Here is a 6,307-nt window from a genome sequence, read left to right on the forward strand (position 1 = left end):
ACAAGTCCAAAATATATATATTCTGAACATTATTAGACACGAAAGAAATCGAAGATCTAAATATATGAAAATAAGTACAATATTTATAGATTGGGAAATTTAATATGGTTAAGATGTCAATTCTTCTAAATGGATCTGTTGTTCCGACTGAACACCAATTGAAATCCTAGCAGCAGGTGTAAGTTTCAGGTGTGTGTGTGTGCTAAGTCGCTTCAGTTGTGTTTGATTCTCCAGACAAGAATACTGGAGTGGGTTGCCATGCCCTCCTCCAGGGGCTCTTCTCCACCCAGGGACTGAACCACTGTCTCCTTTATCTCCTGCAATTCTGTTTATTCTCTTTGCCTATCTCTTCTATCACAAATGAGTGCGTATGTATTGATCCCAACCTCCTAACTTATCCCACCTTCCCTTTCCCACCTTGGTGTCCATGTGTTTGTTCCCTATGTCTGTGTCTCTGTTTTTGAATTTTTTAAGTTAGTTGTAGAATTTTTTTTCAAGAACCAGATTGAATTCCTACTCGCATTAATGTACAGTGAACACATCGTGGGGCAACCCAAGCCATAGGTGGGAAAAAGGTCCTTGAGAATAAATGAGGGTCTAGACACGCCCAGAAATGCCAAAGAGGGTCACAGGCTTCTCTTGCCTAAAACCAAGTTGCAACCAGCTGTAGTGTCCCTCGACCACATTCTAGACATTTGATGAAAAATAATGTTCTATTATGGAAAGATAAGGAGTCCACATGGGACAAGATCAAAGTTAAAAGAGAAATTTGTTTAATGGATGAAAGCAAGATGTTTTGGCCAACCTTTTTTTTTTTTTTTTTTAATGGTAAACAAAAAGAGGAGTTGATGTTAGAAGCAGAGTGAATTGTGTGACCCGTGGTTTGGAAGAGTGTGGCCAGCTGAAAGCTTAAAAAAATTAATACTTTGAGAGTGCTTTACAGTTTTTTGCTTTCTGTCACCATAGCTCCTTTTTAAAAATGTTTCTCTTTTTTAATTGGAGGAAAATTGCTTTACAATGTTGTGATGATTCTGCCATACAGCAATGCAAATCAACCATAATTATACATATATCACCTCAATCTTGAGCCTACTCATTCTTATCAGATGTGTCGGTACTAGAACTGTTTTAAGAGCATTTTAAGATTTTGAAAATATATTTCTGAGAGTAATAGTGTGATCAGAAAAGACCCTATGGTGACTATATAATGGCTTTCTTCTTCTTTGCTTTAGTGAAATGCTTGAAAGCCTACTCTTTGTGCTGAAAGGATGATTTGCTATTTTAAAACTATTATAGACTCAGCGAGATGGAGTTTGCGCATGCATTTTAAATAACCAGGGCCGACTCACATGGGACGAGGGTGGTGGATAAAATACATGATTCATGATAAGAAGCTGCTGCCTTGAAATCACTTCTTACCATAACACTGGCCACTTCATTAGAGTGGTAATTAGAAAGAAAGAAGGAAGGAAGGGAAAAAACAGACAAGGCCATTTGAGGGGGAAATTAGCGTTTAATTTCCAAGACTGTTTTATTTTAATGAATGCAGCCCTGGCAGGATTTTGTACTTAAACTGGAAACTGAAGAATGATAAGGCTAGTGTTTTAGATTTGTCTTCTAAATGGAAAACGCTTAATGAAGAATGTGATGAAAACGTATCTGATGAGTGAATTCATCCCTACAGTCAAATATAGTGTCTTTGAAGAAGGATTTAAGAAATAGATATACGTAGGTAGGCATGTGTATGTAAGTCACATCCATTTCATCAGTTGCTACTGTCATTAAGCAAAGAAGGACTCTTTCGGGATGCACCTTTAGCTTGCTAAAGGTACTGTTAGGTCAGACCTTGCGTATTTCTTCTGGCTGTGCTGTGTGGGGTGCGGGATCTTCTGCACAACCACTGCTTTGGGAGCACGGGGTCCTAACCACTGGACCACCATGGAATTCCCAGATCGGGTCTTCTTAAGAGAAGACATTTCATTTGACTTCTTTACTTTAATGACAGGTGTCAACATCAAGACAGTCCTGAGATTTTATCATTTTGTGCTGCTTAGCAGAGAGATTGCAGAGAAACATTCTATCAATTAGAATATAGTTAAAAACTAGAGAAAAATGATTACTTATCTTTATGAATCTTCTCTGAATATATGTACAAAATATGTTCTTAACAGTTAGGATATGTATTGATAGTAATGGACATTTTCAGAAGGTACAAAAAAATCAGTCCCCAAATGGTCATACTCTGTTGAGTCAGATATGAAACCCAATGTACGCTGGGTGGCTCAGATGGTAAAGAGTCTGCCTGCAATGCAGGAGACCTGGGTTCAATTCCTGGGTCAGGAAGATCCCCCAGAGAAAGAAATGGCAACCCGCTCCAGTATTATTGCCTGGAGAATTCCATGGACAGAGGAGCCTGGCGGGCTACAGTCCATGGAGTTGCAAAGAGCTGGGCACAACTGAGGGACTAACACTTCTATAACCTTGGTCATTCATTCCTTTCACTGTGACTGGCATTAGGAGGGGAAAAAAGAGAGAGGGCAGTGAGACCGGAAGGAAATCTATAGCAATCAGATTGCAAGGTCTCATTCTATCATTCTCTATCGTGAATAATTATCCATGTTTTACTTATTTCATCTATTTAAATCTTATCAATCATGTCAAACCGATTAAAATGGTCTAATTAATTATGTTTTAGAAATTTTGGGGGGTATCATAGGATTAAGACATTTAATAAAACACGTTTTGTGATTAAAGTCTCCGAAGAATCCCATAAGTGTTCAGCCCTACTTCCTGAGCCCCCTGTAATGAATATACAGTTCATTCTGAAGCAGTGGTAAATCATTGCCGTAAACGTTTCCTTCATAATGTCACTGCAAAATAGCACAAAGAGTATTCTAACTACATGCCATGAAATTAAAACAACAGACCATGACTGGTAGGAAATTATGGGTTTATCTTAACTTTTGTGAAGATTTTTAAAAAAGCAATGTATATGGAAAAAGTAATGAATATTAAATCTTTCATACACCTGCCATGATTAAAGAATTCTTTTCACTTATAACAGCAGTGACTTTGCAACATGGTAAGATTTCCATTCGGTTTGAACAAAGAGACTCAGACAAATTAAATAGGCTCAGGCCACACAGAACAGTGAGTCTGGAAAGCAAGCAGAAGTCTATCGGGTGGAAAGTATTCAAATAATTCCAGATGTCCTGATATTGAAAACATCCCGAATCTGTAGCTAAGACCTCCACACTGGAGTGCGGTGCATGGACCGGCAGAACCAATGCCTCATTGGTAAAATTTCAGGCCCCAAGCTAAATCTTCCTGAATTAAAATCCTATTTTCAAAGAAAATGCTCAGGTGATTCATCTGCATACTCAAGTTTTATAAGCACTACCATTGTGGGGAATTATCAATTATCATTCAAGGTTAGTAAGATCTTCCTGGAAGGAAATCAACATAAGTTTATATGTTTTTATATAGTTTATATATTTTTATGTAGACATTACAGCAGATCTTCTCTAGAATGGGTGTCCCTTAAGAGGTTCTTTATGTGTGGAGTCTAAAAAGAAATGATACAGATGAACTTCCGAAACAGAAAGAGACTCAGATTTAGAGAATGAACTTCAGGTTGCAGTGGGCAGAAGGGTGAGGACAAGGGGAGTTTGGGACGGACATGTTCACTCTGCTGTATTTAAAGCGGATAACCAACAGGGATCTACTGTGTAGCACATGGAACTCAGCTCAATGTTATGTGGCAGTCTGGATGGGAGGGGAGTCTGGCGGAGAATGGATACATGTATATACGTGTGGCTGGGGCTTCCCTGGTGGCTCAGATGGTAAAGCATCCGCCTGCAATGCAGGAGACCCAGGTTCAATCCCTGGGTTGGGAAGAAACCCTGGAGAAGGAAATGGTTACCCATTCCAGCATTTTGCCTGGAGAATTCCATAGATAAAGGAGTCTGATGAGCTGTAGTCCATGGGGTCAGACACCACTGAGCGACTAACCCTTTCACTTTGGCACTTTCGCAAGTATGACTGAGTCCCTTTGCTGTTCACCTGAAACTATCACAACATTGTCAGTCGGCTACACCCCAAATAAAATACACAGTGTTTTCTTAAAAAACAAGCGCTTTATTTGATTCTTTTTTTCCATGAAAACAGAGAAAGTGAAAGTTGCTCAATTATGTATGACTCTTTGCCACCCCATGGACTATATAGTCCATGGAATTCTCCAGGCCAGAATACTGGAGTGGGTAGCCTATCCCTTCTCCAGCAGATCTTCCTGACCCAGGAGTCAAACAGGGGTCTCCTGCATTGCAGGCAAATTGTTTACAAACTGAGCTATTTTTTTGGCTCACATTTGGTTCCGTGAATGAACAAATGCTGTTAAAATAAAAATAGAGCAGCCAAGGGATTTCCTTGGTGGTTTCCAGTGGTTATTACCCTGTGCTTTAACCACAGGGGGCGCAGGTTCAATCCCTGGTCAGGGAACTAAGATCCCTAAGATGACTCTTTGAGGTGTGGCCAAAAAAAAAAAAAGAAAAAAAAAAATAGAGCAGTCAAGTCAGTGATGTTACATTTGTTAAAAAGGTTAGGATGGTTGGTTCAATGGACAAGTATTGATACAAGGACATTCCATGGGCATACGTAAAGAGTAGAATGTGTGCAAATGAGACAGTTGTGCTCGAATGAATAATGGAAACAGACTGTTATTTAATTAATTAGGAAGGAAGCACACAAATTTTGAGCATCACTCTGCTTCACCTGATAATTTGAAAACCATGTCATTTAAAGAGCAGTTGTGACACCAGGATGCATAAATATTTTTTCATCATGCCAAGTCATACTGTTGGTTCATAATCTCGGTCAAATTTTACTAGAATTCTGTGTTCTTTGACCAAGGAAAATCTAGAATGTAAAATGGGTTAAAGATAAAAATCACTACAGGAGGGAGTTCAAATCTGGTTCTCTGTGGCAACCGAGAGGGAGGGGATGGGGTGGGAGGCTCAAGAGGGAGTAGACATATGTATACTTAACAGCTGATTCATCTTGGCGTATGGCAGAAACTAACACAATATTTTAAAGTGATTATCCTCCAGTGGAAAAAAAAGACACACACACACAAAATCACTGTAGGAAATTAAGAGACTCAGGTAACAGTCCAGCGAATGCTAGAAGTTATTTTCAAACATCTGTTAAGCCTGAAACCTGCAGGGTAGTCCTATCTATCTGCAGCAGGGTAAGTATCACAGGTTAGGGGCACGGCCCCCACAAGACTGCCCTTGCTTTAGAACCAGCTGCAAGCCCCGAGGACCCCAGGCCACCAACCAGTAATCAATGTGGGGAGTTCCCACTTCCCCCTCAGGTTCCGGACTTCGCTCGAACAACTAACAGAATTCAGGGAAGCACCATACATTCCACTGCAGTTTTATCATGAGTGTGCTGTTCTGTGCTGTCGTGTCCAACCCTTTGTGACCCCAAGGCTTGCAGCCCGCCAGGCTCCTCTGCCCGTGGGATTCTCCAGGTAAGAATACCGGAGTGAGCAGTCATGCACTCTTCCGGGCAATCTTCCCGACCCAGGGACTGAATCTGAGTGCCTCATGTCTCTTGCCCTGGCAGGCGGATTCTTTCCCACTAGCACCACTTTATCATACAGGGTACAAATTCAGAACAGACAAGAGACCCGTGGAGTCTGGTCTGGCAGGATTACAAACACTAAGCTTCAGTGTCTACAGGAGCCTCACCCATGGCACATCCATCCATGGGTACCTCCAACCAGGAAGCAATGCTAAACCTCAGTGTCTAGGGGTTCTACTGGGTCTCATGACATAGCCACGATTTGCTGAATCACTGACCATACAATTGAACTCAATCTCCAAACCTCTTACTTTCCACAAAGATTGAGCTGATGTCCTGAGGCTCAAAACCCCAAATCATAGTCACATGGTTAGTCTTTCCAGCATGGCCAGCCCCCACCCTGGAAGCACCATGACTGGACCGCCAGGGATTTCCCCTGGAATTCCTGTAGTTAATATTTTAAATTCTCTTATTGTTAATTTTTGGTAGTGAGGCTACATGATATATCTGAAAGATCATATTTTAAATCTGGCACAAAGTACACATTCAAATGTTGATTTCCTTTCTTATAGATATTAGTATGTATTTTACACTATTACTATTCCACGGATATAAGTGAGATAAAGTTTATCTCCTTCTGATGGTAGGTCAAAGAAGATGGGAATACAGAGTTAGCCTGACAAACTGACTTTTAAATAACACGCTAAACTGTTTAAAATTGGGG

The sequence above is a fragment of the Capra hircus genome, chromosome 23 (assembly GCF_001704415.2).
Source record: "Capra hircus breed San Clemente chromosome 23, ASM170441v1, whole genome shotgun sequence".
Classification (NCBI taxonomy): Eukaryota; Metazoa; Chordata; class Mammalia; order Artiodactyla; family Bovidae; genus Capra; species Capra hircus.